The 25,868-nt window shown below is 42.7% G+C and overlaps 1 protein-coding gene and 1 pseudogene across 1 annotated transcript in view; one reads left to right on the top strand and one right to left on the bottom strand.

The window, feature by feature from the left end:
- Positions 1-25,868, bottom strand: part of LOC126267893 (uncharacterized) — a 900,836-nt gene that overhangs the window by 454,362 nt on the left and 420,606 nt on the right. The gene's annotated exons all lie outside the window — the stretch shown is intronic.
- Positions 22,324-22,441, top strand: LOC126268418 (5S ribosomal RNA; annotated as a pseudogene).

Below are 25,868 nucleotides of genomic sequence, written 5' to 3'. Positions count from 1 at the left end.
ATCATTGCTTGTACAGCCCTCTCGCAGTGTCCGGAGCAAGTATGGTGGGTCTGACACACCGGTGTCAATGTGTTCTTTTTTCCATTTCCAGGAGTGTATTTACCTCCTGTTGAACCTTGAACCAGTATCTCTGTTACACTGTCAACACTACTCATCCCTGTCCATTTCTGGTTTATTGCCACCATTTCATTTGATGCCGTACTGCTGTCATACATTTCTGTTAGATGTTATTACTCTCACATTTGACACGAACATAATGAGGAATTTTTCACACTGTGTTAACAATACGTATATTTCTTAAATTACATACATTCATTACGGTTATTAATTATCATGTTATCCCAGGAGAAATGGACAGTATTTGGGGATATGACAGGAACGATCATTCGAAGCAAAAAAGTCTAATAAACGTGGGCTCTAAAGTGCGTAAGTTAAAATCTATGATCACTTGATCAGTAGAAAGGATGAACAAGTGGTTCGTAGCTCTTCATTTAAGCACGTTGGAGGCCTCGTGGACTGGGCTTTTTTTCTTGTTTTGGTCCATACCACCAAGTCTCGAAATATAGAAAGCGAAGAGCTTGTAGTCATCGAGATGGGTTTCACAATACCGAAGGTGAAGAATTGCTCATTGGTCTTAAGATATGCATTTTAGAGGTCATATGTACCAGACTTCTTTGCTTTGAATGATGGTTCCTGTCATACCCCTGAATAAGGACAATTCCTGCTAGGTGACAATTATTGAACTACGTGAAAAAAAAAGAAATTAGTTACAAACTACGACGTGCACACACTTTATTCATCATGTAAACGTCACTATAGATATTCCGATTTAGGTTATATCTTCGATATGCCTGCTATCATTGGCGATGATGTGGCGCAGCCGAATATCGAAATTCTACATGAACCGCTAAAGTGTCGGAACATCGACGCTGTCGATGACTTCCTGAACGGACGTTTTCAACTCAGCAATGGTTTTGGGGTTATTGCTGTACAGCCCCACTAAAAGGAATCGCATGTGTTCAGATCCGAAGAATATGGCGGCCAATCGAGGACCATTCCAGTGGCCTCTGGGTACTCCAGATCCAGAATGCGGTCCCCAAATTGCTCCTCTAGGACATCAACCACCGTCCTGCTTCGATGCAGTCGAGCCCCGTCTTGCATGAACCACATCTTATCGAAATCGGAGTCACTTTGGATAACGGGGATGACATTATCTTCCAAAACCTGGTAGCCATCGTGTCATGAAAGAACATCGATCCGATTATCCCGTGACTGGACATTGTACATCATACAGTCACCCACTGGCAGTGAAGAAACTTCTCGATCGCGAAGTGCGGATTCTCGGTCCCCCAAATGAGTCATTTTTGTTTATTGATGAACCTGTCCAAATGAAAGAAGGATTCTTCGCTAGACCAAATTATGCTTGCGCGGGCCAACTGTGCAATTTGAGCGTCCTAACGCAAACCATTCGGAAGTTATGACGATTTTATGTACGAATCCAATGCAAAGTATACTCTCTCAGTTGAATACATTGGAGGCAGTAGATGCCTGTTTTAAGCTCTTAGTTGGTCTGGTGATTAATAAACACAGTTTTCAGTTTTATTTTGTAAGGAACTGCACTCCATGAAATAAAATTACAGTTTTTTAATGCACTTTTGAGCTGTAGTTAGCTTACACAAGCAGTTTCATTACGGGTTCGATTTCTTAGCAGTCATTACCGGATGATCTGTGTAGTCCTTCGAGTCCTAGTGGCTTCTGACAGAAACCATCATCTCATTATTTTTTCTAAAGTACCAGTGATATTGCGTGAAGCTACCGATGCTATTGCAAGAGAGACACTCAAAGCGGTACAGCGAGGTACTTCTACGAATGTAACGCAATGGAACTGTCGTTGCGGAGTATTTGTTACGTTATTACAGGAGATTTGGATCTGCAAATTTTTGTTACATAATTTACTTGACTTGTGATCTTTTCATAGGCAACATACTGTGGAGGTCAGTGACAATGAAAATAATTATACCTGAAGTTATTGTAACGCAGATCTGATTTGTACTACAGTTTTTGTTTCGACAGGAAACCAACGGAGGCTGTATTTACTTTTATAATTAATTTTGCAATTGGAAGTAAATTTGTTAAATTTTAGGCCCGTTTTTTTCCTGTTATTTAGAACTATACCGGTAATTGGTTTTAGACATTATTGTTCATGGAAGTTTCGAGTCGTTATTCGTGATCTAAACGTCTTTCTTTTAGAATAAAAAATTCGGAGTAATTTAGCTGCAGACACATGTGAAGCAGAAAGTGATACTGAAGATGTGAAGCAGAAAGTGACACTAAAGATGCTTCTTTGAATATTCTCCATTAGGCAGGTACATCAGAAACTTAAACTGCTTTGGCCAGGTCCTGAACTACTCACTGAAAATGCAGTCTATCGTAAAGTTCAAAAAATGGCTCTAAGCACTATGGGACTTAACATCTGAGGTCATCAGTCCCCTAGACTTAGAACTACTTAAACCTAACTAACCTAAGGACATCACACACATCCATGCCCGAGGCAGGATTCAAACCTGCGACCGTAGCAGCAGTGCGGTTCCGGACTGGAGTGCCTAGAACCGCTCGGTCACAGCTGCTGGAATCGTGAAGTTGATGACTACACACAAGGTGAGCTTGCTATGATAAACTCACCAATAAGATGGTTTTACATCGTCCGCAGCTGTTCGTGACTTCTCTGAGAGGTCGTGCCAAAGGTTGACGTAAGCTGTGACTCTCCCATGGTGGTGTTTCTAAGTTCGTTTCCACAGATATGATTGGAAGTTGATATCTGTATTTCTCAGTCGTTCCAGAGTGAAACCATCCTCATAAATAATCGGTTGTCTACTTATGTTGTTGGGACTCAAAGGGTTAAAAGGAAAGTAAAGGGTGGGTTGTTTTAATATTACGAAAATAAATTACAAATGAAATAACCTTGAGACCTCATTACCAACAGGAGAATACGTCGGGGTAAGCCGTTAACTAAAACTAAACTCCGCCCCACCAGGCCATGAAGGCCCAACGGTACCGACCAGCCGCCGTGTCATCCTCAGCGCACATGCGTCACAGGATGCGGGATATGGAGGGGCACGTGGTCAGCACACCGCTCTCCCGGCCGTATGTCAGTTTACGAGACCGGAGTCGCCACTTCTCAGTCAAGTAGCTCCTCAGTTTGTCTCCCAAGAGCCAAGTGCATCCCGCACAACGCTCGGCAGACCGGATGGCCACCCATACTAGTGCTAGCCCGGCCCGACAGCGCTTAACTTCGGTGCTCTGACCGCAGCCGGTGTTATCACTGCGGCAAAGCAGTTGGAAAACCGGTACACAGGCTATACAGTGTGCACGTACCTGCGCTCCGATTTTCGGAACTGAATGTGACACTTAACCACGTTAATTAACCTGTTTAGTTGACGAGCTACTGTGTAACATATTCAGGTGCTTGCAGACTACATTTAAAAGGCCTACGACTCAGTTGAGAGACAAACACTATTTCAGATACTTCATGAATCAAGGATAGATGAAAACACCAGAAGACTTGATGGACAAACGCTCACAGATACAACATCAAGTATTAAGTTCCAAGGTGAAATTTCTGAACCATTCAAAATCAAAACAGGAGTTCGACAAGGAGGTGGACTGTCCCCCTTTCTCTTTAACTTGGTTTTAGATAAAATAGTAAAAACATGGGAAAGCGCATTAAAAAACAGAGGCACAAAGGGTATAAGTCTGGGCCAAGGAGAGAACAAATTTGAAGTGAAATGTTTAGCCTTTGCAGATGATATGGCATTGATAACTGAAAACTGAACAACGCAACAGTTATGCTTGATCTGTTACACGAGATTGCTGAAAAGACTGGGCTAAAACTATCCTACGAAAAAGCCGAGTATACAGAACACAAACATAATACAGAAACGTTTATGAAAATAAAGAATGGAAAAATTAAGAGAGTTGATAGATTCAAATACCTGGGGGAGTGGATCCAAGCCAATGGACTGGGTAACACAACAAATAAAGAAAGAATGAAAAAGTTAGAATTTGCATATAAATTAACACAAAACTACTACAATAAGAAATCAGTATCCATACAATCGAAGATTAGACATTATAATTCAGTTATTAGGACATAAGCAACGTATGGATCAGAGTGCCTAACATTAAATAAGAAAGGCGAATTAAGCGAACAAGAAAAAAGAGAGAAAGAAATACTAAGAAAAATTCTAGGTCCTGAGAAAAACAAGGAAAATAGGGGGATTAAAAGGAGATATGAAAACTTCCACAAAAATACAGAAAAGATCACAGATTCAATGGGGAAGAGACAGCTAAAATTTTATGGACATTTAAAAAGAATGGAAGAAACAAGGATTACAAAGAAAATTTTTAATTATGTTAGTAAGCTGGAAAAAAAACAGTAGGTTGGATAGAAGCAGTAAAGAAAGATGCCAACAAAAGAGGTGTTACAGAAGAAATAATACGTGACAGGAATCACTTCAGGCTACTGATAGAAAACGCAAACTATGAAGAAGATGAACCAAAACCTCGACCTAACAAGAGTGTGAACAGATGAGCAGAGACAAGCAGTTGGCGAGAGAATGAAGAAGTACTGGGAAGAACGGAAGAAAAAGAAACACCGTAAGTCTTAAGCTGTATGCAGTCCATATCTGACCAAATTCATAAATAAAAAAAAGGCTTTTTATTTGTAATTTAGATTCGTAGTAGTTAAACAGTCTACTTTTCCTTTCTTTTTAAGCAAGTCATCTGTGGAAACATGTAACAAAAGTATTTGCGTGATGTCACTGAAAAAAACAACAAATATTTTTGTAAAATGACGGTCTTTGTGTGGCCCTTGGACAGTTTTCCTAGTATGTCTGTCTGTCTAAAATGAGATAACCCCCCCTCTCGTAGGTCATACCCAGGGTATGCTCTCGTTTCTTTACATGAGAACCACATGGTGCGCAAATGCAGCAGGTAAAAGAGGAAGAGGAATACAGCTAGGGTCAACTTCCTAGGTTGAGTCTGGGTGTCAGTTGTTCCCCCAGACTGGCGCGGAGGAAAGTGGCTGAGCGCTATTTTCGCTTTCGCCACGGGCGGCCGAGCAGCGGGTGGCCTCGGACGGGCACGGGCTGGCCGTGGCCAGCACGGGGCGGAGCAGAGCAGAGGTCCTGCTCTGTGGCTGAGTCACGGCCGAGCCTCGCCAGCGGCGCACTCGCCGGGCTTCGCCACTCGCTAACTGGATTCCGGAACTCGTCCTCTCCTCGCAGCCGTGCGCCCGCGTCTTTGTAGCACACTGGCACCTGGCTGTTATAGGACTCCCCACTGGTGACGTAAGTCACGGTAGTAAAAGCGGTGTGTGCAGAGTCCGCGCGGAACACCGTGGCTGGTAGAAGCGCACGTCGGCAGGACTCGCGCGGGGAGAGCGGTAGTGGTGGGGGTTACTGGCAGGCGCTGTAGGGGAAGTGCCGAGCGCAGGAGGGGAAGTGACGTTCTGAACTGAAGCCTGCACTCTTTTTTTTTCTGAATGTTAAGTGGAGCCTGCTTCTCCATGACCGCTCTTGCACAGTGACAATTCAAAAATTTATACTGTCACCTCTGCTGTGGTTAGTATCTAGAAGGAATTCCACTGAAAATGCAACAAAAGTGGCGATTTATTTTCGCCTTTTTTTTTTTAAACCATTTGTAACTTCGAGAGAAGTGTCATGATTAGCGAATTTTCAATAATACCTACATTTACCTCGTTGTCATGTTAAAATTTGCTTCTTTTTCCGAAAGACAGCAGAGTTTACACAGTCTCACCTCACTAACATGCCGTGCAGACACAACTACGAGGGAATTCTGAAATGGCGGTTTATTGTGATTGTTTAGTGGAGAACTGAGAAAAATAAGGTCTATAGCTTATGAAAAAGACATCCTCGGTACAAAAATAAATGTGCAATGTCTTCTCTCATGTTGTTCCAAAAACCCGTAGTATATTCCATTTCACCAGCTATAAAAGTATATGATCGGTCATATGAGCTTCTCTTGCGAGGGGCATTCCAGCTACTCAGTGGATGGCTTAAGATGCTCCATAGATAATTTGAAAAACGTCAACCATATTGTAGGTGGCAAGCAGTGGTGTGGTGCTGCTGATTAAGGTAACACCAGAAATCAAGGATGTGTTTGGCCTCACCACGGATCCACAAGACTGTATTTGTTCGAGCCCGAGGGTAGACCGTTTCATCTGGTAGAAGACTCATGTGTGCACTGATATTGAGTAGCGTTGTATGTAGAATGTGGGCTAAAATCTGGTGCGCAAGATACCACACCTGTCGCATGTCTCCACAGCGGAGACAGTGTTTGTCGGTGTCTACCTCACGGCACATCGGGCAAGAGGGTGAATGTGCCAGTTGCATCTTATAAGAGCATTCGTGTGTCATATACTTCCTGCTGACAGCAACATACCATGCGACCTGTGCGTCAGAGTCAAGTAAGGGATGGTGCACCATTCTTCACACCACTTGACATTTGGACTCTATCACGTTAGGCCGGCAGTACCACTGTGGTTCACCGCAGAGTCTTTATGCTGTCTGCCACTTGACCGCAGACGTGTGGCAGTATCTTATGTGTCATTAATTGTCCTAAATTCCAACCAGTCACATCAGTTACACTCACACTAGAAAGTCTAACTTTCGCTCATTCTGCTTAACTTCGACCAACACATCTTGCATCCAGCACCGACCTACTAACATGCATGCATGTTACGCACTGAAAACGGTGCCGGTGCGACTCCACGATGCTCCCACCAACAAAACGCATGTAGTGTACCGAAGGTTTTGGAGTGTCTGCTAGCCCATGCTAAACAAAGCGTACAAGTGTAGCAGGCACACTACTATTACAGTGTCTTCAGGACCAGTAAGAGTGTCAGCCACAGTGGTATTGCAGTTCTAAGTGCTCAGTCCGGAACCGCGTGACTGCTGCGGTCGCAGGTTCGAATCCTGCCTCGGGCATGGATGTGTGTGATGTCCGTAGGTTAATTAGGTTTAAGTAGTTCTAAGTACTAGGGGACTGATGACCTCAGAAGTTAAGTCCCATAGTGCTCAGAGCCATTTGAACCAATAAGAGCCGGCCGCTGTGACTAAGTGGTTCTAGGCGCTTCAGTCTGGAACTGTGCTGCTGCTATGGTAACAGGTTCGATTCCTGTCTTGGGCATGGATGTGTGTGATGTCGTTAGGTTTAAGTAGTTCTAAGTCTAGGGCACTGGTGACCTCGGATGTTAAGTCACATAGCGCTTAGAGGCATTTGAACCAAAAAGCAACAGCGATTCGTAGGGCATTCGGCTGGATGTATAGTGACGAGCCAACACAGTATGATCACTGGTTATGGCGAAGTTGTAAGCTGCCTGGTGGCGCTGAGGGTACGAGACGCGGTAAGAGAAGTATATGGACGCAGCAGAGACGAACGGAAAATCATTCTAACGACGATAAAGCGGGGCAAATGCGGAAATCCGCCGACTTGAGCTACTTTGACAAAAGCCAGCTTGCTGTGGCCCAGTGCCTTGGAGTGAGCGTCTCGGAAACGGCGAAGCTGGTCGGCTGCTCACGTGCTACTGTCGTGAGCGTCTGTGGAAAGTGGATGAAGAGAGCTGAAATCACGAGTAGGCGACAAGTAGAAGTTACGTCCACACCTCATCACAGAACACAGGGATCAGAGGCTTGCCCGCCCTCTAAAGCAGGTCAGGCGGCGATCTGTGGCAAATCTGGCGGCAGAGTACAGTGCTGGCGCAGGTGTTTTGGTGCTCACCGTTCAGCACACAGAATTGGACACGGTGTTCCGCAGTAGAGCACCCCTGCGTGTTCACATGCTGACCCAACAACATCGTCAGTTATGGCTACAGTGGCCACGGGATCACCGAGATTGGGACGCGGATCAATGGAATAGTCATCTGGTCGGATGAACCCCTCTTATTTTTAAACCAGGTCGATGGACATGTCCAGATACGCCGTAATCCGGGAGAATGGCTGCTCGAAGCATGCATCGCGCCGCAGACGCACGCCAGTGAGGGCAGTATTATGATATGGAGAAAATTCACCTGGGCTTCTGTGGGATCTAAGGTAATGATCGAAGGCACTGTGACAGCTTTGGACTACGTGAACGTTATTAGGAACCACCTTAACCCGTTATGCTTGATGTCTTCCCCAGCAGCGGTGGCATCTTCCAGCAATATAACTGTCCGTGTCACAAGGCCACAATAGCGTTGCAATCGTGTGAGAAGCACGATGGTGAACTCACGTTGATTCGGCTCAATCCGATGAAACACAACTGGGACACAAGCCAGCTGCCGGTAAATTGCGGGAAGTGTGTGACTTGCGCTTAGGCATCTGGTGCCACAAACCGCGGGAAGCCTATCAAGTGCTGCTTAATCCAAAGCACGTAGAATCACTGCCTAATTGCGTTCCAGAGGAGGACCAACAGGCTTTTAAGTTGGTGGCCATAATGTTTTGACTCATCAGTGTGTACTTCAAATGACATATATTAATTAATGAAGATGTCTTAGCCATAAATCATGTCTCTGACAGGCTTTTTCCGTGATGGCGTCGATACTTCAGTATAAAAATATTTGATAAAAGTCTGTTTGCAAACACTTTCGAATTCTTTCTATGCTCTAATTATAATCAACACTTCAGACGATCAAACTAAATGAGGCGGAAACAAGAGGAGATACTCGTTTTCGTATTGTGTTCTATACCGGCTTTAACTGCCGGCAGTTCTAAAAGCATTTGCGTATTTCGCCTTACAAGTGTAGTTTTATGCATGACAGTTCCAGGAATATATAATATGATAACACTTGATTTGTTTCGTATTTAAAATCTACGAACAAGTTTGCGTAACGTGAGTCTTACCTATACTTAAAATGTTCCACCATGTGGACAATAATGCGGCGTATTCATCCTTAGAAGGTTGCAGTGTCTTGCAACACACACAGTGCCGTTTACCATAATGGTTACACTGTCTGTTGAGTCTGACACACAGATTAGTGGTAGTTCCAAAGGCTTACCCTTTAAAGGGCGGCGAACAGCTGTTTGTTCCTTCTTAGTCAAACCTGACGTTGTGTTCCGTCACTAATGATTCAGCCGTCGAAGGGACATTAAACCGTAACGTACCCTCTTTCATTTCCTTTCACGAGCTGCTTAGTGATTCGTTTTGAAGAGACCATGAGCTCGTCACTTAGTGATTTTAGAGCAGAATACTCTCACCAGTCCGCTGATTTTACATGCTGAATGCAGGTAAAGTTGCCGAGCCTCTTATGGCAACGGAATACTAGGCGTTATAGGGCGACGAGAATAACAGGACACACGCGAGAATAATTATTTCACGCAGAGAGAACGTTGTGAAACAGCACGGCACAGGCATGTTTCGTGTTAGATGCAAACGCACTCACTCGTCTTCTCGGCGGCGAGCACATCCTGGTACAAATAACTCACTAGAACACGGTAAAGCAGCCATCAAACCGAAGGTTAGGAGTCCTTCTACTGCAGGTTATATGCCGCCGTCTTACTCTGAACTAGTTCATCCAGACAGCTGAGCAAAGGGGAAATTACAGTTCAACGAATGAGGTATTCCTCAATTGTTATTTTATACTTTCCATATAGTCAAGTAAGATGAATCCATTTTCCGACCCGCTTACGAACGCATATTAAGTCACCTAAATTCCAAATCCGGTAGGTTCTTTCTAAAATGGTCCAAACACTGTTGAGGAATTCTTTTTGTCATTTACCTTTATCTAGCACTAAACAAATGCCGTTAACGCTTGCACAAATCTCTTTCTTACCGCGTTCTTTCTTCTGGTTCCCTATGGCGCCAGCAGTTCCCACATACTGTCAATCGCCCATGGTCTAGTACTCTGCAGTATCACAATGTTTCCATCTGCGGTCTTAGTTTTGGATATCCTCCCCGCGGGTCATCGTCCAGAAAAGTTCTGCCGAATTTGTGTACTCAGCCACTCGTGCGGACTACATTTATGTTATCACCAACTTCGAATGAATAACCGATGACGATAAACTTTTCAAACTCAAGAATTTTATGGCCGCACAAACATCTAGGTACTCAATTCCAGCAAAACAAACATAACACGATCAGGCCGGTGTGGCCGAGCGGTTCTAGGCGCTTCAGTCTAGAACCGCGCGACCGCTACGGTCGCAAGTTGGTATCCTGCCTCGGACATGGATGCGTGTGATGTACTTAGGTTAGTTAGGTTTAAGTAGTTCTAAATTCTAGGGGACTGATGACCTCAGAAGTTAAGTCCCATAGTGCTCAGAGACATTTGAACCATTTTTTGAAACATAACACGACTTCTTTAACATAAACTTAACCATACAGCAAACCAGTTGTACATCTGACTTACTGCGCTACAGTTGTATTAACACCGAATGGAAAAACTGGTAGAAGCTGACCTCGGGGAAGATCAGTTTGGATTCCATAGAAATGTTGGGAAACGTGAGGAAATACTGACCCTACGACTTATCTTAGAAGAAAGATTAAGCTACGTTTCTACGATTTGTAGACTTAGATAAAGCTGTTGACAATGTTGACTGGAATACTCTCTTTCAAATTCAGAAGGTAGCAGAGGTAAAATACAGGGAGAGAAAGGCTATTTACAATTTGTACAGAAACCAGATAACAGTTATAAGAGTCGAGGGACATGAAAGGAAAGCAGTGGTTGGGAAGGGAGTGAGACAGGGTTGTAGCCTCTCCCCGATGCTGTCCAATTTGTATATTGAGCAAGCAGTAAAGGAAACAAAAGAAAAGTTTGGAGTAGGTATTAAAATCAATGGAGAAGAAATAAAAACTTTGAGGTTTGCTGATGACATTGTAATTCTGCCAGAGACAGCAAAGGGCTTTGAAGAACGGTTGTACGGAATGGACAATGTCTTGAAAGGAGGGTATAAGATGAACATCAACAAAAGCAAAACGAGGATAATGGAATGTAGTCGAATTAAATCGGGTAATGCGGAGGGAATTAGATTAGGAAATGAGACACTTAAAGTAGTAAAGGAGTTTTGCTATTTGGGGAGCAAAATAACTAGTGATGGCTGAAGCAGAGAGGATATAAAATGTAGACTGGCAATGGCAAGGATAGCGTTTCTGAAGAAGGGAAGTTTGTTAACATCGAGTATTGATTAAAGTGGCAGGAAGTCGTTTCGGAAAGTATTCGTATGGAGTGTAGCCATGTATGGAAGTGAAACATGGACGATAAATAGTTTAGACAAGAAGAGAATAGAAGCTTTCGAAATGTGGTGCTACAGAAGAATGCTGAAGAATAGATGGTTCAAATGGTTCAAATGGCTCTGAGCACTATGGGACTTAACATCTGTGATCATCAGTCCCCTAGAACTTAGAACTGCTTAAACCTAACTAACCTAAGGACATCACACACATCCATGCCCGAGGCAGGATTCGAACCTGCGACCGTAGCAGTCCCGCGATTCCGGACTGAGCGCCTGAACCGCTAGACCACCGTGGCCGGCGAAGAATAGATGGGTAGATCACAGAACTAATGAGGAGGTATTGAATAGAATTGGGGAGAAGAGGAGTTTGTGACACAACTTGACTAGAAGAAGGGACCAGTTGGTAGGTCATGTTCTGAGGCATCAAGGGACCACCAATTTGGTACTGGAGAGCAGCGTGGAGGGTAAATATCGTAGAGGGAGACCAAGAGATGAATACAGTAAGCAGATTCAGGAGGATGTAGGCTGCAGTAGGTACTGGGAGATGAAGAATCCTGCACAGGATAGAGTAGCATGGGGAGCTGCATCAAACCAGTCTCAGGACTGAAAACAACAACAACTACATGTGTTGGGCTGAGGAATTATAACTGTCATGGAGGAAAACAAGTTTGTTTCAAACATTCGGCACGGATACAGGAAAAACTACTCACGTGGAACAGAGCTCGCTTTATACACGCACCATGGTATCTTCACAAGCGCGAAATGCAGGTTGACAGATAGATTTAGTCTACCTGGACTTCCGAAAGACGATCGACACTGAACCATTTCGTCAACCACGAAACGAAAGTACGATCGTACGCATTGTTTCCGAAGATATGTCATCGGCTCGAGGAATGTTTGACAATAGAAGCAGAAGAAATACTTGACAAACTACTAGGAGAGTATCGAGCTGGATTTAGGAAGGGAAGCTCATGTGCAGTACAAATATTTAACTTAAAGAACATAATAGAAATGAGGAAAATCAGGAACTTAAAATATGTAATGACTTTTGTGGATTTAAAAAAAAAGCCTATGATTCAGTTGAAAGAAATTCACTGCTTGATATCTTAAAAGAATTGGGACTCGATACTAAAAACAACTGAAATAATTAAAGCAACTTTGAGAGATACAAAATCGAAAGTAAAATTTAGGGGAGAGCTCTCAAAATTTCAAAGTCAGGTGTCCGACAGGGAGATGGTTTGTCACTTCTGCTTTTCAATTGTGAGTTAGAGATGGTAGTTCGAGAATGGAGGAAGGTCATCAATACTAAAGGGATTCAACTAGGAAGAAATCCAAACAAGATCACTGTCGACTGTTTAGCCTTCGCAGAATGGCATTGATTACAGATTCGCTAGATGATGCCCAAGAACAAATAAGAGAACCGCAAAAACATGCAACCAAAATAGGACTACAAATATCCTTTGCAAAAGCAAAGATCGTGACAAACATCTGTGATGCTCCTCAAAATATTGCGGTTGACAACAATACAATACACAAAACAGATTCCTATAAATACCTAGGAGAGTGGATTACATACAATGCAAAAGAAAAGACAGCTATAGAAAATGGAAAGAGTGTTTCATCTGACCAAAAACGTTTATAACAAAAAATCCCTGTCCTGCAACACGAAATTAAGGCATTATCAACAGTGGCCAGACCTGAAGCTCTGTATGCGGCAGAAACAAACTAACAAGAAATAGAGGTCTTGAGAAACTAGAGAAAGTAAAGAAGAATTTTAAGGAAAATACCAGGAGCTAAAAGAAACGATAACGCTGAATACCGGTTAAGACCAAACAGAGAGCTATACTTGAAAACTGAAAAACTAACTGATGTAATGAAGAGAAGGCTGCAATTTTTTGGACATTTATTCAGAATGAGTAACAACAAACTAACCAAGTGGATATTCACATTACTCAATAGCTACAAATCCAAGCCAGCACGGTTCACAGAGACTGAAAAGGACATGGAAAACGCTGGATTTGCAATAGACACAATAGAAAACAGAACACATTTCAGAAAGGCAGTTCAAAAGGCAGAATTTCAGGATGGAAAGAAAACAACTAGACGAAAGTGGTCTCAAGAAGAAAGAGAACAACACTCTAAAAGGATGAAGGAAAACTGGAAATTAAGGAAATCTAATACAATGAGGAATAGCCAAAGTTGATTCATCGTACCCTCCAAATGGGTTATTCAGAGAAGAAGAAGCCGCGCGGGATTAGCCGAGCGGTCTCAGCCGCTGCAGTCATGTCTAAGCGGCTGGTAACGGCGGAGGTTCGAGTCCTCCCTCGGGCATGGGTGTGTGTGTTTGTCCTTAGGATAATTTAGGTTAAGTAGTGTGTAAGCTTAGGGACTGATGACCTTAGCAGTTAAGTCCCTGAAGATTTCACACTTTTTTATTTTTATTTTTTTATTTTTGAAGGACAACTAGAAGAAGAACGCAGTACTTAACCACGGAAACGAAAGTAACATCTTGTACGCACGAAGGAAGCGTAGTTAGATCTCTAACGTTCTCAGTGAGGATAAACGATTTATCAGATACAAGCAGTCGACCAGAGCATTGTTCGCTGACGGTGGTGTTCTACACTGGAAGAATCAGTATTGGGCGATCGCATGAAACTGTTGAAAGACATCAAATTTTCACTTGAGTTAATGTATGGCAGCTCTTTTTAATTGTGGACAGGGTAGGCGGGGGTGAAGGTGAGCACTTAACAGTGTTTTGTTTGTCCCTTTTTGCTTTCCTGATTACGTGACAATGAAAATTGTCCACAATACACCTAGGATCATACCTCACACGATACCGTAAGTTCAAGTTTGCTTGCGTGACGTATTAAAGTTACATTTAACAGAATGTTACAGATGAGGAAATCTGTCTTTGCCCCAAGTCTGGGCTTGACGTCCAATCGTCTTGAGCAAAATTCCACACAAAAAGAAGTTATTATAACGGACTAAAGAAGAATCACAGTATTTGTCGGGTAGTGCCATTATTAACTCGTATAATCTTTAACTATATCAAAATCATCACAATCACCATGATGGTTGTTTCCATCTTCGTATGCTATTAACATCAAAACTGACACTAAAATATCACTAATTTAAATACAAAACATTTTAACACAAGGAAACACTTTGAATTATTATTATTATTTGGCTTTTTCGTGCGACTCTTTTTGCAGTTTCTCGGTACAGTCTGTATTGATGTTTCATCTTCATTACACACTAGATGGAGCGGAAAAGTACATTTAGATTGCAAAGTTTGCAAGGCGCTGCAAAAATGTTCCATTTGTGCTTCATTGAACCCATTACCCTTCCAATGCTGATTTTCTCCGGTTGCCTCACATTTAAATTATGACGAATGGTGAATTAGCGAACCCACTTACGTTTCTTTTTTAAACGAGTAGTTTCCACCGTTACTTTCGGCGAACTGATATGCTAAATGTGGCAAGTGTTTAAACGTAAGGCCACAGAACACAGAATCCAGGTGGATACAGTGCTCCGCCGGTTCCAGTGTCCTCCTCCTCAGAAAATACGCTCTTGAAAACCCCCATTTTGCCACACCATAGCCTGCTTTAAGTCTTTCAAGTAATTTGGGTTCTTTACAACCAAGATTTTTAGCTGAATTTCTAATAGAAGATACATTTTCTGTTAGCTTCTTAGTCTCGTCCAACGTTTTACAAGATAACGCCTTGGAGGACGTTTTCCTCTCTCATTTTCTGTAACACCAAGTTGAACTAGTCTTATTAATACTGAATCAGTCGATGTGAAAGAGAAGACTGTAAATAAAGGCGCATTAAATGCGTTAAATAAACCTACTCGTTCAGTATTAAAAGCGAAGGAACAAACGGCAAACGTTTTGGGCCAAAGTTCGTGGTACGTTTGCCCCGTGGCGCTGAATTCTGAACTTCCCGTATCAGCTGCCATATATACTAATGAGCCAAAACATTATGATCGCCTGCTTAATAGCTTGTTTATCCGTCTTTGGAACGAAATACATCACTGATCCTACGTATCAGGGATGTGACAAGTCTGTTGGTACTTTTGTGGAGATATGTGGCATTAGACATCTACGCTCAGGTCATGTAATTCGCGTAAATAACGGGCCGCTGATTTGGGCATGCAGTGATGGCGCCCGATAGCGGCCCAGATGCTTTCCATATGTTTTACAACAGGCGAATTTGGTCGCCGAGACATCAACATGAGTCCACTACAACGCTCCCCAAACCGCAGTGGCACTGTTCTGTTACTGAGACTCGGGCAATTACACTGCTGAAAGATATCTCCGTCGGGGAAGACATCAAATATGAAGGGACGCAGGTGGTTCGTAGCTGCCACAGGTCCTATGCAAGCGCAAGAGAATATCTCCCATATATCTTGCAAGAGATCGTGTGGATAAGAGATTACGGCATATAATGAGGCATATAGCGGTACCTCCATATTTACATACATACATACATACTCCGCAAGCTGCCGTTAGGTGCATGGCACAGGGTGCCTTGTACCATCCACACTTATTTCCTTTTCCGCTCGCAAATAGAGGGGGGAGAAACAAATGTCTATATGCCCGAGCATGATCCCTAATTTCTCTTGTCTTTACCAAAAATGAATAATGTATTTTCCTATTAACTACTCTGTGTTACTTCCATTGTGCGTGTGCTGCAGTAGAACCCACGCACCCGTCCTAGTACGACACTTTTAGTAGTCTTTTTCAGCGGCAGCGAGATTTTCATCAAAGAGGACAACTGTGGTACGATATGCCTTCCTCCTTGGACTGTATAGTGAGTACATGTATATAGATGTAGATCTTGCCCCCGTAACGTCGCGACTTTCAATTACACTGTGGCTGTTTATTTTCAGCTTAACCGTTACTGCAACACATTCGCGGTGTGTGCAGACGTTACGGAGCAGGTCCACGCCGCCCCAGTGTGTCCTTGACAAAAGGGCGTCTGTGTAGAAGGGGCTCGGGACGGTGACTTCCGGCTGTCACACATGTGTGCAACACTCCCCCTCCTCTTCTCTTTCTGACACGCGGTAAACAGCCGGCAGCTTCCAGATGGCTGCCGTCTCCCTCCCCGGTACCGTGGGACATTCGGGGACATCACTCCAAAAGCACTCTTCTCTGTGCTCTCACAAGAGGTACCAAGTGATCCACCTGCGATTCATTTTATCTCACCACCTAGTTAGTACAATGTATCGTTTGATTTTTTCAATTCTACTTTAAGGTGGTATTAGATAAATGAACAGCGGCACGAGGAGACTGATTATTTAGGATCTGCCCTGCAGCGACTTTCGTGAAGCGATAGTTGGCGAGACGCGTGGTACACCCAGCTGCGGTTCGAATCCTCGCGCCGGATTAACTAACGTCAGTCTTGAATAGTAGCCGATCTGGTAGTGGTATGGGTGTGATTCTTTTAAAATCCACGGCACGTAGTTTTATCTTTTATTGATACGATGTGCAATGCCACGTGATTAATATTTGATCTTGTACGCCGTGATAAGGGTGTATGCTGAAATTGGTAGTTATAATAAAAGACAAAAGACAATTAAACAGCAGTCAATTGCCATAAGAAATATTAGATACGATTCTACAACTGATTACAAAAATTTAGTGTTGACTCCCCATTTATATCTTTCACAGCTGGTACACTTACAGCTAAAATACGGAAACACATCGTACTGTCGTTGAAAGATTAACGGGCGAACTTTGTAAATCCCGAGATTAAGTGAAATCTGATCGCACAATGTAAGCTTTCGCGGCCGTGGTTTACATCGTCGATAATTTTCGTTATACGGCGATTAGGATGGGCTCTGATAAATGTTTTTGCACCAACCGTTTCGTCTCCTGAAGCTAGGAACATCCAATACAATAAACCCTCTTTTGTATCAATATGAAATGCTTCACTAATGCAAAGCGTCTTTCCAGAGAGACTGAAGTAAACCGTTGGTAAACCTCTCTACAAGAAAGCATAACTACCGATATCTTTCACCATTCACCACAGTTTCTAAAATTTTTCAGAAGGTGATGTTTTCTAGAGTAATATCACGTTCAAGCAACAATAAGATTCTCTGTAAATCAGTTTGGATATCAGAAGTGTTGCTGCACGGAGTACGTGATTTTCAGTATACGTCCGCTCACTAAGTTTTACATGCATTATATACCGAATGTAAGTATGTAATATACCGAAAGGAATAGCGCAGTAGGCAACACAGTTGAAGAGGAATGGACGTCTCTAAAAAGGGCCATCACAGAAATTGGGACAAAGGTACAAAGAAGGTAGCTGCGAAGAAACCATTGGTAACAGAAGAAATACTTCAGCTGATTGATGAAAGGAGGAAGTACAAACATGTTCCGGGAAAATCAGGAATACAGAAATACAAGTCGCTGAGGAATGAAATAAATAGGAAGTGCAGGGAAGCTAAGACGAAATGGCTGCAGGAAAAATGTAAAGACATCGAAAAAGATGATTGTCGGAAGGACAGACTCAGCATACAGGAAAGTCAAAACAACTTTTGGTGACATTAAAAGCAACGGTGGTAACATTAAGAGTGCAACGGGAATTCCACTGTTAAATGCAGAGGAGAGAGCAGATAGGTGGAAAGAATACGTTGAAAGCCTCTATGAGGGTGAAGATTTGTCTGATGTGACAGATGAAGAAACAGGAGTCGATTTAGAAGAGATAGGGGATCCAGTATTATAATCGGAATTTAAAAGAGCTTTGGAGGACTTACGGTCAAATAAGGCAGAAGGGATAGATAAGATTCCATCAGAATTTCTAAAATCATTAGGGAAAGTGGCAACAAAACGACTATTCACGTTGGTATGTAGAATCTATGAGTCTGGCGACATACCATCTGACTTTCGGAAAAGCATCATCCACACAATTCCGAAGACGGCAAGAGCTGACAAGTGCGAGAATTATCGCACAATCAGCTTAATAGCTCATGCATCGAAGCTGCTTACAAGAATAATATACAGAAGAATGGAAAAGAAAATTGAGAATGCGCTAGGTGACGATCAGTTTGGCTTTAGGAAAAGTAAAGGCACGAGAGAGGCAATCCTGATGTTACGGCTAATAATGGAAGCAAGGCTAAAGAAAAATCAAGACACGTTCATAGGATTTGTCGATCTGGAAAAAGCGTTCGACAACATAAAATGGTGCAAGCTGTTCGATATTCTGAAAAAAGTAGGGGTAAGCTATAGGGAGAAACGGGTCATATACAATATGTACAACAACCAAGAGGGAATAATAAGAGTGGACCATCAAGAACGAAGTGCTCGTATTAAGAAGGGTTTAAGACAAGGCTGTAGCCTTTCGCCCCTACTGTTCAATCTGTACATCGAGGAAGCAATGATGGAAATATAAGAAAGGTTCAGGAGTGGAATTAAAATACAAGGTGAAAGGATATCAATGATACGATTCGCTGATGACATTGCTATCCTGAGTGAAAGTGAAGGAGAATTAAATGATCTGCTGAACGAAATGAACAGTCTAATGAGTACACAGTATGGTTTGAGAGTAAATCGGAGAAAGACGAAGGTAATGAGAAGTAGTAGAAATGAGAACAGCGAGAAACTTAACATCAGGATTGGTGCTCACGAAGTCAATGAAGTTAAGGAATTCTGCTACCTAGGCAGTAAAGTAACCATTGACGGACGGAGCAAGGAGGACATCAAAAGCAGACTCGATATGGCAAAAAAGGCATTTCTGGCCAAGAGAAGTCTACTAATATCAAATACCGGCCTTAATTTGAGGAAGAAATTTCTGAGGATGTACGTCTGGAGTACAGCATTGTATGGTAGTGAAACATGGACTGTGGGAAAACCGGAACAGAAGAGAATCGAAGCATTTGAGATGTGGTGCTATAGACGAATGTTGAAAATTAGGTGGACTGATAAGGTAAGGAATGAGGAGGTTCTACGCAGAATCGGAGAGGAAAGGAGTATGTGGAAAACACTGATAAGGAGAAGGGACAGGATGATAGGACATCTGCTAAGACACGAGGGAATGACTTCCATGGTACTAGTGGGAGCTGTAGAGGGCAAAAACTGTAGAGGAAGACAGATATTGGAATACGTCAAGCAAATAATTGAGGACGTCGGTTGCAAGTGCTACTCTGCATCAAACCAGTCAGTAGACTGATGACACACACACACACACACACATATATATATATATATATATATATATATATATATATATATATATATAGCGTAGGTTGGTATTTCTGTGACCTATCCAAGGCATTTGACTGTGCGAATCACAATATTCTTCTAGTTAAAATGATGTTTTATGAAACTGATGGAGTAGCCAACCAATGGATAATGCAGAAAGATGTACTTAGCAACCCAACAATGTGATCAGGGGAGCCTCTTCTGAGTGAGGAGGATTCAAGTATGGAGTTCACCATGGCACCGTCATTGTTCCTTGTACGTGTAAACGATCTCTCGTCTAATACACAACAAACTGGATTAGTTCTTTTTTGCGAATGACAGTAGTATCGCATCAATCCAGACATACATACATCAATGTTCTTAAAAGTGTCAGTGAGTGGGTTTCGACCAATGGTCTCCTCTCAGTTTTGAAACGACACAACATATTCAGTTCTGCACATCTACAGGTACTACACCAATAAAAAGTGTACACTGGCTGAGGAAATAATAAATAGAGTGGAAACCAGTTTCTTGGGTGTTCATAGTGATGAGAATTTAAACTGGAAAAAGCACAGCTTGGAACTCTTAAAACTCATTAGTTCAGCCACATTTGCACTTATCATTTCAGGTCTTATGGAGAAACAAATCACTACGTTGACATTTCTGCACAATTTCATTCAATAACATCAAATGGAATAATAACACATATTTGCAAAAGGAAGCCTTCAAAAAGGTTCTGTGAGACTAATATGTGACGCTCACCTAAGGTGTTAGCCATTTTGATATCTGCTTCGCATTATATATATTCCCTCATGAAGTTCGTTGTAAATGATTCACTGCAGTTTAAAGTAACAATGTTCTACATACTTACAATACCAGAAGACAAAAAGATATGCATGGCTCCAAATTAAGGTTGTCTTTAGCACAAAAAGGGGTGCACATGTTGCGAACTAAAAATTTGAAAGGGCAGTGATATAAAATGTCTGACAGACAGCAGAGTAAAATTTGAAAACAAACTGAAGTTTCTCGTTCACAACTCCATGTGTTCCGTAGAAGAATTCTTATTATTGTAATGTACAAAAGGTAGTGGTTAGGAATTACTAATTTACATCCTTGCACTTAAATAATAAATAAAAAAATAAAAAAAATCATTATGAAAGTTCAGCGGATATTAACAAATTAATTTCTGACGTGAATACAAAGTGACACGTTGTACATCATCAAGTTTTATCGATCAAATCCTTGGAGCATGGGAGTAACTAACCTGATACCACTCGAGAGACTGGTGTAACACAGTATCTAGCGGTAGGGAAATGAACTTTGCGTCCAGTACTGGACAGCTGACAACAGTACTACCAAAGCATGAATTGTTCCATTATGCTGATCGCAGACGTGCCAGAAACAGGAAGCCGCAGTGACAGTCGATGACGTCATATCAAGGTTTCTGCGCTGTCAGCGACGTGTCACGGTCGGGTTCAACTAGCGAAGATAAGCTTGTTCGACTGCCTGCCCTTCAAGTTCGGTTATCTCTTCCGCTACGTGAGTGACTGACGGGCTAGTTTAAATTAAGCTAATACAAAAGCGATGAGTGTTCCAGAGAGAGACGAGATAGCCTGTCTCAACATGCAGTAAGATGTCTTGCAGAAGGCCCATCATAAAGATGTGACAGATTATCAGCATGCAACTAATGCTGTTCTCTTCATGCTGTCTGCCAGGCTAGTGATCCTGTGAAAATGTCCCGTTTGCTTCTCGCAATGCAGTGGTGAAAAAGGGGCGAAAGCAAGCAAAGTTCTACGTTCTGACCCAGATGAGACAATCGGAACCGACTGGCCGCCATGTCATCCTCTGCAAATCGCGTCATTCAGATGCGGCGTGGAGGGACACGTGAGTCAGCGCACGCTCCCCCGGCCATTGTCGGCTTTCGTGACCTTGGGGCCGCTGTTTCACACTCGTGCCGTTCCTCAGCTGGCTCACAAGGCTCTGTGAAACTGTCTCCAGTCCTCCCACTAAGCAAAAATCACTGATAGTACCGGGAATCGAACTCGGGTCGCCGGCCGTTGTGACCGAGCGGTTCTAGGCTCTTCAGTCTGGAACCGCGCGATATCCTTAGGTTAGTTAGGTTTAAGTAGTTGTAGGGGACTGATGACCTCCCATAGTGCTCAGAGCCATTTGAACCATCTGAACTCGGGTCATGGCTGCAGAAAGATACAAATTGACTTGAAAATATTTCTAACAACAATATGGAATTGCTGGCCCGTCTTGATGCAAAACGCTTTTGTCGTTTATTTATCACAAACTAGATTCAGCCACAATCATCGCCACTATACAGTACAGTATACTAAAAAGCATTGTAAAATATTATTACATATATACTGTTTGGTTCCAAATATTGTTTTCTGTGAATAATTTCATAATATCTTATTTACTGGACGTCACAGCATGGCTTTACTATTGTTGCCGCTGTTTTCGACATATTTTCTGCATTCTTTTTTTTCTGCTTTTCTTGGCATCTATCATGTCATCTGCAAATGTATAAGTGACTGATAGTAAAAAAAAAAAAAAAAAAAAAAAAAAAAAAAAATTACAAAAACGTGAACTTATGTATGTTAGCGTTATACAATTCGGATCGCGGTAGCGTTGTAGATACAGTTTTGGAGTGTACTTAGTTGTTAGATAGTTAGTCATGTGCTCACTTTTGTGGGATGGCTTGCAGCTACTTTTAGACATAGAAAAACATAACTTTAGCACCTTGGTCGTAATCCAAGACATTACGCCATCTTGCTACTCACGTGTGTCGAGCAGGTTATGAAAATTTGTAGCGGGAGTTCTGAGGGCTCGTATTCTTTATTTATGTTTCTTTGTGTGATTGATGAGACATCCTGGAATTGAATTATATTCTCTTAACTGTTAATCGGCAACGGCCTTGCCGCAGTGGCTACACCGGTTCCCGTGAGATCACCGAAGTTAAGCGCTGTCGGGCGTGGTCGGCACTTGGATGGGTGACCATCCAGGCCTCAATGCGCTGTTGCCATTTTTCGGGGTACACTCACCCTCGTGATGCCAATTGAGGAGCTAGTCGGCCGAATAGTTGCGGCTTCGGTCAAGAATACCATCATAACGACCGGGAGACTGGTGTGCTGACCCCATGCCCATCCTATCCGCATCCCCCGCTGAGGATGACACGGCGGTCAGATGGTCTCGGTAGGCCGCTCGTGGCCTGACGACGAAGTGCTTTTTTTTTTAACTGTTAATTTACAACATCTGGTGAAACTGGAGCAAATCAGGAAAAAGCAGAGAGAGAGAAAAATAGCAATAACAAACGAAATGCATATTACTTGGAGCTGCCATACTGTCAGGAAGCAAAGTGGCCGTTACGTCCTCAGTTCCCCACGGCCTGGGGCGGCGGCAGGCGTGTTGGGCAGATGAGTTCACACCCAGGCGCCTCTGCTATTGATCGACGCCGCTGGAAAGGACACTCCGGGTTGACCTGTCAAGCATGACCGGATACAGGAACGCCGTCTCTATTGCTCGAATCGCCCCTGCTCTCCGTGCTTCAAATTCCTTTACCTTTTTTATTACATCACGCAGCGGAAGACTCGTCTTGCCTCAGAATCGGTTGTATTATGACTCCGTGCAAAGGCTCATTAAGAGGCGTAGTGAGCAAGGTGCACGTCAGCCAGGGTATAGCGGATATTCCTGTATAATGATACTAGCTTTCAGGGGTGGTGGGAAGGGCAAATGTATCAGTGTGACAAAAGCTACGAGGGCAAACGCATTGTTGAATAATTCTCGCAATAAAATATGAGAACCTACAATCGATGTTTGTGGAGATGTAATAAGCCGGTTTTTTTATGAACGTAGTAGCCGACATTATCTAGTAGGGAAGGCCGACCATCCGGTTGGCGCCTATCATGAGGCGCGAGGTTAGGAAATTCCACTGATGCATTGCAGATGGCTTGACGAGTACGCTGCCTGCCTAGAGATCTTTGACACATTAGCCTGTGCCTACTAGATGAATCGCACAATGAAGCAGAAATATTCCAAGAAATTTCGTGTACTTCCACATTGCTCAGTTTTTACCACGGAAGCGATCGCGATTCGAGGGGCTCTCAAAATTGGTTGAAATTCTGGGCTCCAGACTCAAAAAGCTTTTTGCAGCCTCCAGAATGAGATTTTTCACTTTGCAGCGGAGTGTGCGCTGATATGAAACTTCCTGGTGGATTAAAACTGTTTGCCGGACCGAGACTCGAACTCGGGACCTTTGCGTTTCGCGGGCAAGTGCTCTACCATCTTAGCTACCCAAGCACGTCTCACGCCCCGTCCTCACGGTTTTACTTCTGCCAATATCCCGTCTCCAACCATCCAAACTTTACAGAAGCTCTCCTGCGAACCTTGCAGGACTTGTCCGCGAAAGGCAAAGGTTCCGATTTCGTGTCGCGGTCCGGCACACAGTTTTAATCCGCCAGGAAGTTTTTTGCAGGCTGTTGAAAAATAGAAAAGGGACAGCAAAATGAACATCTAAATACTGCACATTAAAGGAGAATCATTATAAAGTAAATGAAGAGGTGTAAGAATCTCTTTTTCTGTGGGCCCCAGCTCATATAGGGTTGGTTTACAATGACAAGGTGGGGTCGTGTTTTTGGTTCTGCATGGACGTTAGTCGACCATCTTCCCGTTTAAAGTTAAGGATGCGGAAACTGGCCGAGCAAGATGGGCAGCTGACTGTCGCCTTTCAGTCTGTTATGAGGGTCATTACTACACTGCAATCCAATTAGAAGCCCCGCTGGTTTTAAAAATTTCAGTTTTTTCGAAGCACAACGAAACCGCTTTTTGCTAAACATTGTGAAATTGAAGGTGTCCCTTGCAGCAACTGGTACTGTTTTGTTGTGGGATGAACCACCTCAAATATGCAAATCCTTTTTTTGATTTTATGCTAGGTAGTAACGTGTGTCTATGAAATTTTTGTGTATTATCTTCTTTCACATTCACAGATTAATCAGTGCGTGTATGTTACCTCTGTTGACTCCTTTTTCTTATATCTTACTATCTGAAGAAGAGCAATTTCGCTTTGTCTTTATTTTCATTTCTTTCTTGAGAACATTCCAGATCGCTCGAGAATATCATAAAAATGAACATTCAAAAAAATCGTAAAGATGTTCATATTTCACCCCCAAAAATACTCTGAAGTACCCTTAAATCCACTTAAGTATTCAGAAATGTACTTGCACCTTCTGTCATTTTTACTTTTCCTTGATCTGCCCTAATCAATTTTCAAAAGTATACTTGACAAATGCGTCGCGCTCTAACCTGCATATAGCGTTCTGAGGTCGATTGTACCGCTACAATAATCAGATAATGGAATGTTCTCGAACATTTTTGAGAAATACTCCAACATTCTGGAAAATTCTAAAATTCAGTGGAAAATTCTAGAATATTATGGAAAATTCTAGCACGTTCTCGAACCTTCTGGAAGACTGTATAACATTCTTGAACATTCTGAAATAGTCTGCCACGTTCTACAACACACTGGAACATTCTGTCTGGGACATTCTGGCCGGTGTCAGCCATTTTGGCACTCCATTCTCGTATCCTTCACTGACACTCCATAATTAGTCCATCGGTGCGATGCCCTCTTTTGACACCTATATCTTCGAACTCAATCCCAGCAGTCCCTAACCGAAACATTCTTAAGCATTGGAGATGGGGCTGCCATATCACATAAACATCATGGAGCTGCGGGGATGGATTTCAGAGCTATAGCAGCATGTACGGACAAACCACTCTTAGCTTTATTTCATATATAAATATGTTGATTTTTGTCAATAGTTGGTATCGGGTCAGAATTATTTAGCTATAACTATTGTCTCTGTGTGGATAATGTAAAATCATCTTAAATAGTTGTTCAAACTCCTTATGTTGTGATTTCCCTGTATATACATGTTTATAATCGTACCAAGTAGTTGGCAGTATCGTTCATTAAACGCTAGCCAACTACAAGAATGAAAAGATTTACGTGTAGTCGATCAGCTCTTACGAAAAGGCGTTCTTTATGGATATGAGATTAGCAGCTCTGGTTTTGGGTATGGAAACTATATGATAGCCGATAGGGATTATAGTCCACGTGGGAGACATCCAGCGGACGTACTAAAATGTTCTGACGGGAAAAGACCAAGTATTACTGCACTACAGTGTCAAGAAGGAAGGGGGGGGGGGGGGGGGAGGGGGGAGAAAAGAAAAAGGAAATCGCTATATGCGACTCTCTGAGAACCCCCGACGTGGTGCTTAATTGGAATAGTTGCATCGATAAAAGTAGAATGACACCGACCAGTACTGATCCTTTTGTGATCGCTGCGAACGTTAAGCAGCAGACAACCCTGCGTTGAGTGCATGTACATCTGTGAATGCAGAAACGACATTCCGAGTTAACTATCAGTGATATTATATGTAAAATTGAGTTA

The sequence above is a fragment of the Schistocerca gregaria genome, chromosome 4, assembly GCF_023897955.1.
Source record: "Schistocerca gregaria isolate iqSchGreg1 chromosome 4, iqSchGreg1.2, whole genome shotgun sequence".
Lineage (NCBI taxonomy): Eukaryota > Metazoa > Arthropoda > Insecta > Orthoptera > Acrididae > Schistocerca > Schistocerca gregaria.
The sequence above is the reverse complement of the archived record's forward strand: the minus strand, read 5'-3'. Positions and strand labels throughout refer to the sequence as shown.